Source organism: Cnephaeus nilssonii, assembly GCF_951640355.1.
Source record: "Cnephaeus nilssonii genome assembly, chromosome: 9".
In the NCBI taxonomy this organism is placed as follows: Eukaryota; Metazoa; Chordata; class Mammalia; order Chiroptera; family Vespertilionidae; genus Cnephaeus; species Cnephaeus nilssonii.
Window position 1 is genome coordinate 9,774,655 of NC_137080.1, and position 13,781 is coordinate 9,788,435.

The 13,781-nt window shown below is 45.4% G+C and overlaps 1 protein-coding gene across 2 annotated transcripts in view; it reads right to left on the bottom strand.

Moving 5' to 3' along the window:
* The window catches only part of PPP1R14C (protein phosphatase 1 regulatory inhibitor subunit 14C), a 72,070-nt gene that overhangs the window by 44,384 nt on the left and 13,905 nt on the right, over positions 1-13,781 (bottom strand). The window lies entirely within an intron of this gene.

The following is a 13,781-nucleotide window of genomic DNA, read 5'->3' on the forward strand; positions in this document are numbered from 1 at the left end:
AAAAGGCTGAGTCATTTCCCCCGTCAGTCAGTGTAGTGTCAGACTGACTCAGACTCTTGTCTTTCTCACTCATTCTATGCATGACGTTATTTACTCACATCACAACTATACTAAATAATAATAATAATAAGGTTGTTTTGTTTCACAAATATGAAAGCCTCATCATGGATGTTATCAACTATTTTTATTAGTCCATGAACCAATGTCAAAGATTTAACATGACCTGTGTATTGGGGGATTCCAAGTCTAATAAAGGGCAAATTGGTAGTTAGTTTCCATATAAAAGACAGGCCTGTGTGTCCAGACCCCCAAATCTAGACGCTGACTGGGATTCTCCTCACCTGGGTGGTCCCCTCCCCCAGCCTTTCCTCACTGGGTCCCCCAGCATGCCTCCCCATGATGGCCTAGTCTCTGGACAGGCAGACCCACAGGCCTGCCTTCCACCAGGAGGCAGTGATTCGGAGGGGATGTGCGGAAGTTGAACAGAGCTTTGAGTAGGCCTTCTCTCCTCACAGGAACAGAGAGCGTCTAGAAAGTGGCAAGTGCAGCTGGCTGGCTTCTCCGGAGAGCTGGCTTTGCCTGCGCATGCCCGTTTGGGGCCAGTCATCCAGGAGGCACCCAGGTCTCATTTTCTCTCCTTCTCTGTGGCTGAAGCAGTCAGTCACCTGTGAGACTGGAAACCGGCCTATCAGAGAGCACACCTAGCTGCCTCCATATCTCCTTAGCTGGGTCAGGGTATGGGAGACAAAGCGAAGCTAGCTCTTTCTTCATCTTAGATGATCACTTCCACTCACAGGAACATGATCGCCAAGAGCGAAAAAAGATCCTCTGTCGTATTTCTGATACGCTCTTTTGTAAAACAATGGTAATTTTGAAAGCCAGGCATATTTTATCTTTAATGATTAAAAAAAAAAAAGAAAGAGGAAGCAGCAGTCAAGATAACACAGCTGTTACTATGTTTAGGTTAGACACAGTCATCTCTTGGCTGAGATACGTCCAGTAAGTCTATAAATCAATTGTGTTCACTTTACTTAGATTGAAGAACTCAACCTCAAGGGCTGGTCCTGCGTGTTGAAAGAACAACAGATATTATCCCGTAACCCCGTTCCCCTCCGATTGCAGCTGGAGCCTCCTGCGATTCTCGTGCTGGTCTTGCCCCTCTGTCAACCTACATAGGGCTTCCAGCATCCCTGGGACCCCATTTCTCTGCCTACACTTGAGGGATTCCTCCGCCTCCCACCTGGGCTGGGCTAGCAGACAGACCAGCTGGACCCTTAGCCCAGATCTCCCATCACAGCTCCCACGTGGCCCAGAGATAGGTCAGCATAAACCTTTCCAGTGTGGTGCCAGGCCCTGATCACAGGGCACAGGTGGACTGGGAGGGCACAGAGCCTCCACAAAAGCCCCAGGTGTCTGCAGGTGGGGGTGCAGGGCCCCCTGGGGGGCCAGGAGAGACCCACACAAAGCCCTCTGGGAGATTACGGTCACAGTATGCAGCCTACTCATGAGTGAGGTAAAACATTAAGCTGATGAGTAGACAGTATTTATACCACGACCCAGGCCAACAGTAGAGCAAAGGGGAAAGACACTGGCAGCAGAGAGAAGCCCATCTCCCATGCCCAGGGATGAAGTGTGTCCCCGTCTACTCACTGGGCAGAAGCAGCCCCCGGGGTTCTGACACAGGTCCACTTGGCCCAGTTAAAGTAACTCACCCCACCTGCCCTCTGCCTCCCTGCCCCACGGACAAAAGGACAGCAAAGCAGTCTGGAAAGAAGGAAGGAAGTGGCGGCTTCGTGGAAAACCACTGCATGTTCAAAAAGTCACAGCCCCTTGGCCACTCCACACCGGACCCTGTCTTTACCCTCTTTGCTGTCAACAGACAGGGTCCAGGCCTCGGTCACATGGGCAAGACTTTTCACTTCTTATCAACCAAGATAGTTCCCTTCCCAGTATAAACCCTGGCTCAAAAGCACCATTAAGTGAGACCCATATATGGGCCCAAACTCTGACTTCACCTTCCCTCTCTTCTCTGCAGGTCCCGTCACAGAGACAATAACAGGCAGAGGTTGTCTTGTTTTCTGCTTCAAGGCACCGTCTAGGTGCTCCTGGGACGGGGTAGATGTGTGCCATGCCCTCTCCGACGGGCAGTGCAGGGAAAGGCCTGCACCCTCCTGCTGAGCGTTAACACAGGCTAAATCCTGTCCAGAGGGCATTGCAGCGTCAAAAACTTTACAGCAAACCCACCCAGCAAGGCATCTGTCAGGTTTGGGTGAAGTTTGCAGGCTGGAAAACATGGATATTAGGATTTCTGTCAAACAGGACACGGAATCAAGAACACAGGAAGCCAGAGGAGGAGAAAGACGGGGCAGCTGGTACACAGGGTAAGGCCAGATCACTTGCCCAGTGGGACTTGCCTTAACTAATTGGCTATTCCTAGCAATCTTGCTTCTCACTTTCCTGAGTGGTCTCGTCAATCAGTGTAAACCCACTGTCTCTCCCATAGGTTCCCCCACATGGTGAACCAGATTCTCCTGATTCAGCCACTCCTTCAAGTTCACTGCCAAACCAGACACTGGTAGCAAGGGCAGGGACCTGCCCTTACATGGGCCTCACTCTCATTAATAGAGTAAAGGAAAGATCTCACTTCTGTGGCCTGAAAGGGATTTGTTAGAATGTGGACTAGTTGAAGATGATCATAACAACTCTATGGCCCCCGAGACACCAATCCACTAGATCACTAAAATAGCCGTAGAAAGAAGCAGATTGTGATTCGAACAGAGAGTAATTCCTTCAAATGAACTAAGGAAGTTCTCACATGTTTATTTTTGTTTTTTCATCCTCACCTGAGGACATGCTTAGAGAGAGGAAGGAAGTGGAGAGAGAGAGAGAAACATTGATGGCTGCCTTCCATACGTGCCCCAACTGGGGATAGAACCCACAACCCAGGTATGTGTCTTGACTAGGAATAGAACCAGCAACCTTTTGGTGTGTGGGACAATGCCCAACTGAGCCACTCTGGCCAGGCACTTGATACTTTGAATAAGATAGCATAGATAGAAACAGGAAGTTGCTTTTCTGTGATCCCTTCGGCTCTAAGACATACAATCAGGACAAAGTTCAGTTTAAACCGGAAGATACTGCCTTGAAGTACAAAACAAGACAGGGGGCAGTTGCCAAAGGAGCCAGACACAATTTGCACCATGGGCAGCCTGCCTCAAGCTTGATATTTCAGAGTAATGACTGCCTTAATGAGTCAAGGAGGCCATGGCACCCTGTAGAGATGAAGATGGCGGTTAAGACCACCCCAGGAATCTGTGCCTGTGGTTCAGATGGCATTTCCCAGACCAGGGTGTGACATCCAGTTTTACTTTAACCAATTCCGCTGAGAAAAACACTAGCATTAATCCAGCAGAGTCAATGGTTACCCATAGCAAGTGGTTGGTTAGATGCTATAAAATGACTAAACATGAAGACAGGGAAGGCACAGAAAGTAAGAGTTCTGGGGGTACCTGCATCCTGGAGAAACCCAAACCCCACCACCCAGAAACTGTCAGAGCCACTTCCTTGCAGTTAAAGGCACCCTCACATGTGCCATGCTCCGGGGCTGCCTTTCTTTGTGCTGTTTGCTGGTGAAGTAATACTTTACAAAGGAAGTTACTAGGCAGTCCTGAAGGGCAAGAAGTTAAATATGGATAAAGGCTCACAACATTCGCCAACTCACTTTCCCCAAGATGCACTCAATATATCACTGTTCTGTATCCTCAGTCCATGACCACCCTGATTTCACAAAAAGGAGGTGGGGTCTGTGTCCATCTGTGGCCTGTGCTTGCAAAGACCCCACAGGGGGGGGCAGATCCAGGAGACCTGGCCCACGGGGACAATCCCTCCTGCTTCACCAGCTCCTCGGGGGCTCTCAGTGAGTGATTGAACCTGTCTGTGCCTGGTTCCCACCCTTTTAAAATGGGACTTAGTGATAGCAGCCACCTCATAGGTTTGTTAAGGGAATGAAGAGTTGATGTGGAAAAGGCCTTTAAAATAGAGCCCAGCACACAGTGAGCACCATGTGAATCACTGTTCTTGTGGTTGGTTATGGTCTTCTTATTTAGTCAACGGGGATTAAATACCATAGCAGCACCATAAGCCACATTCAAGCCTTTGATTCTCTTTCAAATAGAATCAGACCAAAAGGAAACACTCTCTTCAGTGTGTATCAAATAAAATTCCAAGAAATCACATTTATTTAAAACACATTTATTCAATAGAGACTATCTGCTGGGCTTTTGAAGGACACAACATATTATAAAGCAAAGTCCCTACCCTCTGGGAGCTTCCAGTCGAATTGGAAAGGTACATACCCATAAGAAACCACAAGCAGCATAGAATAAGTGCCAGCTGAGTGAGCCTATAGTGTTCGTTTTTAATTGATTTATCTATCCTATACAATAAACAGGTAATATGCAAATTGACCATCACTCCAACACACAAGATGGCCGCCCCCATGTGGTCAAAGATGGCCACCCCCATGTGGACACAAGATGGCCGCCACAAGATGGCCTGCAGGGGAGGGCAGTTAGGGGTGACCTGGCTGGCAGAGGAGGGCAGTTGGGGGCAATCAGGCCAGCAGGGGAGGGCAGTTATGGGCGGGCAGTTAGAGGCAACCAGGCTGGCAAGGGAGGGCAGTTAGGGGTGGCCAGGCCTGCAGGGGAGGGCAGTTAGGGGCAATCAGGTCAGCAGGGGAGTAGTTAGGCGTCGATCAGGTTGGCAGGGAGTGGTTAGGGGATGATAAGGCTGGCAGGCAGAAGTGGTTAGGGGCAATCAGGAAGGCAGGCAGGCGAGCGGTTGGGAGCCAGCAGTCCTGGATTGGAGATGGTGCAGGCTGGGCTGAGATACACATCCTCCCTATCACAAATTTCATGCACCGGGCCTCTAGTATATATAAAAAGGTAATATAAAAATTAGGCCGGGACACTGTAATGGGTCACAACCAGACATGAGGAGATTGCATGCGCAGGTGGAGCGGAGGCCTGAAGCGGAGACGGAGACAGAGACAGGGGAGCCTGCTTGAGCTGGCGCAGTGGCTCTGGTGGCCCCAGGACAGACACAGGCAGGGGGCCAGGGGATGCAAGTCAGGTGTGGGTCCCGGTCCCCCGTGGTGCCGGTCCAGCCTGACTCCCGAGGCAGCCGGCGCTACATGAGTCAGACATGGATCCCAGCCCCCCTCAGGGTGCCTCCTCTCACAGTGGAAGGCGGGGCGCATGCTCGCACAATTTCAATCACGCTCTGGGCCTCAAGTAAATAATAAGAAGTGCTGGGTGAGCAGATTGGTTTCAGCCCAAAATGATAAATATCATGGAAATGGGATCCGAGCTGGGCTTTGGAGGCTGGAGAGCTCCTCACTGAGAGAGGGAGGATTTGGGGGAAAGTACTAGGAATGAAATGAGCAAAACCCACGGGGCCATCTTGAATTTGAGATGAGAAACTGGGGTGCTTAAGAACCTGAGGTCTTAAGACTGTCAGCTCAAATCCTCCTTCAAACACGTACTAGCTGTGTGGGACCATCCATGGCCAGTTATTTAACCCTCTTTGTGCCTCAGTTTCCGAATTGTTCCTCATAGGTATTTTCCTGAAGACTGAATAAGATGAAGGACGTAGGAGCTGGATCTCAGACTGAGGACTGGCTTGCTCTGAAGGCTATCTTCTTCCCACTATACCAGGGGCCTCACGCAGTAGGCCAGGTATGGGCTGCTGCTTTCACAAACACACACAGAATTGCAGCTTTACAAAAGAGGTCACCTTGTCATAAAAGCACCAATGCCTGGAGTTAGAGAGATCTTCTAAAAAGGTGTCATTGCACTGGCCTGAGGGAATCGCTTATTTCCTACCTATAGTAACCTGACTCATCCTACATCCAAAAGCCTAATATGCTAAGTGTCCGACTGTCCATTCAACCAATCATGCTAATGATTGCTAATGATATACTAAGGCTGCTCAACTGCTCACTATGACATTCACTGACCACCAGGGGACAGACGCTCCAACCAGTAGGTTAGCTTGCTGCTGGGGTCCGGCCGATCAGGACTGAGCGAGAGGAGCTGGACATGCCCTGGAGCCCTCTTGCATTTTCTCCCAAGCTGGCCAACCTCTCGTGTCCCTCCCCGACCCCGATCATGCACTGGTGGGGTCCCTTGGCCTGGCCTGTGCCCTCTCCCAATCCTGGCTGAGGGACACCCCCCCACCGCCCGAGTGCACGATTTCGTGCACCAGGACTCTTGCTAGTTATAAATGTCAAAAGTATCATATAATGAATATATATATACATATATGTTTTATATATACTTATGAATGAATATATCATGTAATAAATTACGTAACCTGAAGAGCATAGATAAGAGGGAAATGTAATAAAATTATATAAGGCCTATATAATGAATGTCCTTGATAGATGGTTGATGAATCCGTAAAGTAAATTATTTGACAAAAGAAAAGGACAGATTTCTTAACATCTATCACATTATAAGTGGCAATAAGCATGTGTTCCTTTTATTTAATGACATGGTTTGGTAGTTTTTATATCAATCTCTACAAATAAAATACCTTGTGCTAAATTATGCAATCAGGAATTGGATTGTTGTTTTCATGAAAATGAAATTAAAGAGCAACAGGAGAAAGAGATTAAATTCCGGTCCTGGTTTGGAGCCTGAAGAACTTCCCTTAACTCTGAAATGTGTGCGCCAATCATGGGCTCTGTGTGGGGACATGAGAAATCTGAGCAGCAGAAGCTCTGGAATATCCTGTCACCAGGCTGTAGATGGAATTAATGTGTCAGGTGGAGAGATCAGAAGAGATCGTCGCTAGGGCCTCTTTTAACTGTGAGCTCTGGGACTCTTATAGAACTTACGTTGTTTTGCTCGAATAAGATAACAAGGCATCTCTTAGCTATATGGTATTGGTTATGTGCCATAGTGCACTGGAGCTGGCTTGTAGCAGCTCACGAGAGATGACTGTTACATTTTCAGGAATTTTACAAACCAGCTGTTCAATAAAGTCGTTATTAAAAATTAAATAATGTAAACATACAAATAAACCAATTATAATTAAAATAAAGTTAATAAACACTCAAAACTCATCACTTTCTAACAATTTTATTATATTTCCCTTATCTGTGTTCTTGAGGTTAATTAGGCCTATTGTGTCCATATGGAGGAAACACTGCTACTGCTCCATGCTTGGCGACTTCACAATGGTAGCCTGGAATCAACCATGGTGGGAGTATTTACACCAAGGAAATGGGCAAATGCTGTAAATCAGGGAGGTTTTCTCCTGAGAGCCCATTGTTAAACATTTACCAGCAACCAATGGACATTTGTGTCCTTCGAAGACAGAGAAAGATGGGGAAGTGTATTGTGTTGGAGAAGGGAAGGGGGAGAAGAGAAAGTGAAATGGGGAAGAGAAGGCAGTTGAGAAGGGACGACAGAGACTAAAAGGGAGAATTACTGTACCTATTAGTATCCTGAGGAAAACAATGGCTCTATATGAGCAATTTTTTCAGATATCCAACACTTAAAATTCTGTGAACATCTCTCTAAATGTATTACTCACGTGCCTGCCTTCTGAGGCAGAGGCTACCAATATAATTCAGTGTTTTGTCAATGACTCAGGTCAGCGCGGTGAGACGTCCTACTGCGCTGCATCCCCCTCCAGGCCGCTGATATGCACTGAGCTCTTTTTCTTTTATACAAAATGGCTCCAGCCCTCTGAGCTTTTTATAGATTCGCTGTCAACCTTTCTGTCAGACTGTCAGCTGCCACTTCTAGAGGTTCCCCCAGGACTTACATGTAGCAGCCTGGTCTGTTGCTTCTAAATCATAGCGAACTAAGAAGAAAACAAAGCTCATGAGAACTGTGGCTAAAGGAAGAGCCAACAAACTAATACTACAAACTAAGAGTAACCTGAAACTAATACAATATTGTATGTCAACTGTAATTGAAAATTTTAAAAATTTGCATGTGAAAAAGGAAAGACCAACGCAAAGCCTATGGATCTCTCTGATAAAGAACAACTCCTTACGTCCTCAAAGGTACCCACTCCGCTATCTTCTAGGTTTTTAACTGTGTTCCAAATGATTGAGGTTGGTGACCTCCGGACAGGTGAGGTTTCATTAAATAAGGAAAACATTCCATTGAGACAAACTGAAAAATAAAGCAAATGGAGCCAACTTAACTCACTAAGAAAGTCCTGTTGTGTGAGTGATCATCGCTGAGCAGACACCCTATTCTGTTGCCAGGCTCTTTCCTTCCCCTGAGGCAGGGGTGGGGCCCCACGGCCCAGCTCCCCGGCTGCCTCTCCCCAAGGCCGCAAAGCCCTCTGAGCAGCTGGAACTGGCGGCCACCAGCAGGGGCAGCAGTGGACGAGGAAGCTGGGAGGGACAGCCCCACGGCCTAGGGAATGCTGGGGCTGGCCCCAGCCTAGGCTATCTGCCCTCACTGCCCCTCCTCTTGCACATGCCCAGGAGAGGCAAGGAGCAGAGCGGCCTGTGACAGGAGCCAGGGCCCTGGTATAACCAGGCCAGATGGCCGCTGGGGAGAAGCCACCTATGGACAAGTGCCCTGATGGACAGGTTCCCTGATTGACAGGTGCCAGGACCAGCCCAGCACTCAGCTCGGGACCCACTTACACTGCATCTGACATAACACTGGCCCTGCCTGAGCACAGCGCCAGCCTTGGGAGAATACATGTCTCTTTCTCTGAAGGTGGACTCAGGGCCGGCACTAAATTCTGCAAACAAGAAAAGTACTGAACTGCTCCTTGAATTTACCAGATAAAATCATGTACTTTGCCAAAATAAAAAATCTCCTTTCTCTTATAAGGTTTTGTTTGTTTTAAAACAGTCTGACAACAACATAGAGGCTCTAATTCTTAGGCCTGTTGCCTGTTACCCAGACTGTCACCTAAAAATTTTTAAATAACTATAACAGAACAACAAACTACACGAGAAATAGAGGAAAATTCTAAAAATTATCCTCCTTGCACTGAGCATTTAATTTGTAAAGAAACACAAATGTTCTAATATTAAAAATAGAAACTCTAAAAAGAATCCCATTATTTCATAGTTATACTTCAGGCCTCGCACAAAGTAGGCCCATAACGAATATGTTAGTGTGGCTGGCTGGCTGGATAGATGCACTACTAATGACAGGGTAGTCTGAAGTTGACGGGCCTTCCTTAGGACTTCAGCCAGCAGAATCTGCCCAACCCATATTTGGGCCTGTTGAAACAATATGACTAATCAAGTAAAGTCTTCTCTGAAATGAAATATGAGTATTTTTACTTTGAGCCTGAGCCTAGGTATTATATATACATGTGTGTGTGTGTGTGTGTGTGTGTGTGTGTGTGTGTATTTGATGATTTTTTTTTTTTTTTACAGAGAGGAAGGGAGAGGGATAATAGAGAGTTAGAAACATCGATGAGAGAGAAACATCGATCAGCTGCCTCCTGCCTCCTGATCTCCTACTGGGGATGTGCCTGGAACCAAGGTACATGCCCTTGACCAGAATCGAACCTGGGACCCTTCAGTCCACAGGCCAACGCTCTATCCACTGAGCCAAACCGGTTAGGGCTAGCGTAGGTATTTTCAATACTCATGTGTAAAGGCAAGTCCAGACCAGTCTACCAACTAGCTAATAATTACTGATCATTTACAGCTCATGGGCCATTGTGCCAGGAAATAGAGAGGGAGCAAGATGGGAAGGCCCCACCCAACACACTCACCAGAATCTCTAACAGACCCATATATACAAGGTCCCTGGTTTGTGACTACAGTGCAGTGGGGAGGGGGTGATCTTTTCAATGAATGGTGCTGGGTCAACTGGATATCCTGGTGGGAAAGTAAAGAATCTTTTCTTTTAAATATAATTTTTATTGATTTCAGAGAGGAAGGGAGATAGATAGAGAGAGAGAGAGAAACATCAATGATAAGAGAGGATCATTAATCAGCTGTCTCCTGCACACCCCACACTGGGGATCGAGCCTGCAACCTGGGCATGTGCCCTGACCGGGACTTGTTGCCTACATGGTACCATACATAAAAATCAATTTTAGATAGATTTCAGATCTAAATATAAATGACAAAACAATGAAGCATCCAAAAGACAATATAGGAGAACATCTTGACCTTTGAGCAGACAAAAATTTCTTAAACAGGATGCAAAGTACACTAACTACAAAGGAAAAAAAACTGATAAACTAGACAAGATTAAGAGCACCTGTTCATCAAAAGACACTAAACATTAACAAAAGTGAAAAAGGCAACTCACAAAGTGAGAGAAAATACCACATACATTCTGACAACAGACTGATATCTGGGATGTATGTATAAAGATTAGTATCTAGGATCTATATAACAATCAGTAAGAATAAGACAGTTCAATCCAAAGTGGGGTTTTTTTTTCCCCTTAATGGGAAAAGAGTTGAACAGGCACTTCACAAAAGGGACACCCAAGAGACCAATAAACATACGAAAAGGGTCTAGATCTCATTAGTCCCAGTAAGCGCAAATTACAACCACAATGCCATACCACTATATACCTAACAGATGGTAACATGGAAAAGATAAAATACCAAGTGTTGGTGAAGATGCAAAACAACCGGACTTTCATTACTTCCGTGGGAATGCAAGTCAGTAAATTACTTAAGGAAATTGCCTGGGAATATCCAGGGAAGCTGAACAGACCTTACAGACCAGTCATCTCACCACTATTTGTATAACTCAGGGGTGGGGAACCTTTTTTCCTGCCAAGGGCCATTTGATATTGATAACATCATTCACGGGCCATAGAAAATTATCAACTTAAAAGTTAATCTGCTGTAGTTGGTCAAACATTTAATTAACTCATCCCTAATGCCTTGGCAGGGCCAGACCAAATGATTTCTCGGGCCTTGTATAGCCCGTGGGCCGGATGCTCCCCCACCCCTGGTATAACTCATAACCCCAATCTACCCAGTTTAATCATGAGAAAAAAACATCAGAAAAATCCCATTTGAGGGGCATTCTACAAAATACCTAAACAGTCCTCCACACAACTGTCAAGGTCATTAAAAACAAGGAGAGTCTGAGAAACTGTCATAGCCTAGATCAGGCGTCCTCAAACTACGGCCCGCGGGCCACATGCGGGTGTTTTTGCCGTTTTGTTTTTTTACTTCAAAATAAGATTATGTGCAGTGTGCATAGGAATTTGTTCATAGTTTTTTTTAAACTATAGTCCGGCCCTCCAACGGTCTGAGGGACAGTAAACTGGCCCCCTGTTTAAAAAGTTTGAGGACCCCTGGCCTAGATGATCTGAGAAACATGACAACTACATGTAATGTGGTACCCAGGATGGAATCTGGGAACAGATAAAGGACTCCAGGTAAAAACTAAGGAATCTGAGTAGTGTGGATTTTAGTTACTAATAATAATGTACCAATAATGGCTCATTAATTGTGACAGATGTACCATCCTAATTTAAAATGTTACTAATTAGTGAAAATGGTTGCAGAGTATATGGGAACTATCTTAAAATTTTTTCGTAACTCTAACCATCTTTAAAAAGTTAAGTTTGTTTGTTTTTTTTAAGTGGGCCTGGCAGAAGGTGGATGGGTATTGGAGGGAGGAGCAGATGGACAGCACAGTGGCTGATGGAGGATGGACAGAGGTTGGGATGGCTGGTGGATGGATAACAGATGGAGTGGCTCTGGGAAGCAGGGCAGTCAAACATTCTGAGAGCATGAAGATGAGAACTGGGATGGGCACCTGGCACTTAGCAACATGGAGGGCATGATCCTTTCCATAGAAATAAGAGACACAGCAGGGGGCTGACAGGAGAGCAGAAGGGGACAAAGTAGGGACGAAGAGCACAGACAAACTGAGGAGAGAGGAAGGAGAGTTTTGTGGGCGTGTCCTACTGCTGTATTGAGGTATAACGTCCACATCATGAGATGCACAGATCTTAAGTGTGCAGCTCGAGGGCTCCCGAAATGGAGGAGAGGCTGCAGGTAAAGAAGAGGAAAGTCCCTGAGCAGATGGAAGGGATGGGCTCCTGAGAGAAGGTCGAGGTGACGCAATCTTCCTTCTAACTTTCCTCTGACCTATGGTGGGCGACCATCCTCACTGGAGATGGTCTTTTTACCCAAAAAGATAATAATGACACCCTAATTTCTGAAAGGGTTATCAGTGCTTATTCTGAAAGTGTAAAGAGCTGAATATGAACACAATTGTTGTCTTATTTTTTCCTTATTTATTAGTACAATTTACAATTTTTTAAACCCTGGCTGCCTCATAAAGAAGAGAAGGCAAAACAGCACGAAAGGTGGTCTTTTTCTTTTCTTTTCTTGTTTAAGAAAGATGGTCTTAACATTGTGAATTTAGATTATTCCTTCTCTAATAAAATGAATACACGTTCATTATACAAAACATAAATTAAATAAACATTGCCCATAATGACACTAATTAATATTTATTACATATCTTTGCAATCTTTGCAATCTATTTTAGGCAATTATAAAAGGTATCTTATGAAAAGATTATTATCAATTATCACTTAATTCAAATGTCATAATTCTGTTGAATTAAAAAGGTAATTCTCAGCAAGATATTTTGTTCTGAGATATTGACTAGATTATTCTATATTCGTAAAACCTGATGTGTGACCAAAATTTTCAGTCAAGCCCTATACCCCACCAAAGAAACCCCTCAAATTAACAAATGATAAAAATGTCTGCTCTCTTTTTGGCCAAAGAACATGTCTTTAATTTGAATATATGTATTAATGAGGCAGAATTAATTATGGCAAAAAGGTCAGAGATGTTGCTAATGAAGCTTTCATAAATATCCTGGGCTTTTCTTGGGGTGATTATTATGATTTTTAACATTATTGATGCTGAAAACACCCCTGAAAGGGCTCTATCATTTTAAGGGGGGTTAAAGGAAGCCCAGGATGAAGACTCATAGCCATGCTGTGAATGAAGGCGGGTCAGGAGAGCTCTCCATCCTCCTGGGGGGACCAAGCCCACACCTGGGAGAAGGAAGGGTCTATCTCAGAATGTGACTCCTTGCATTCGGACATAAAGATGCAAAAAGAACCCCTAATATATAATATATGATTAAAATATACATCATAAAAATGAAAAGAAAAAAAAAAACAACTCTGATCACAACCAATAGGGATCTCTGCGATGGGACAAACTAGTTCCCACAACCGGTAAAAAGCCATATCTAGGGACTTTTCCGTTTATTTTTATTTTGTGAAGTGGGGCCAGGAGGGAGAAAGAGAGGAGCTGAGTTCCTGAGAGGAAGGCAGGTCCACACCCACACCCCGGGCCCACTCAGCACCTCGCACCCCAGGAAGGAGTAGGTCAGCGTCTTAGTCTCAGTGGCTGGCTTGAGAACTTGAATTTCATTTTGCTCAATGTTTTATATGGGCTCTAAATCTCATTCTTTGCCTTCCTTCCCTGTTTTAAATTGTTTTCTGCGAGGCAATTTATGTAAGGTGTCAATGATCAGTAAACTAGTTCCTCCTTTTTCCTCCTCTGGAGTAATAAGTTAACGCAAGCTTGGGCTCTTATTAAACACAGCCCTCTAGCCCTCCCCAAAGTTTATAATGGGCATACCCCAGAGGTTTGAGGCAGCCCGACAGCTCAATGCTGTGAGTCTCAGGCTAGGTCAGGTGAGAGTCGGTTTACCTAGATACACAATGTTCTCATTAGCCACATTTAAACACTGCTCTGGCATGAGATTACTTAATACT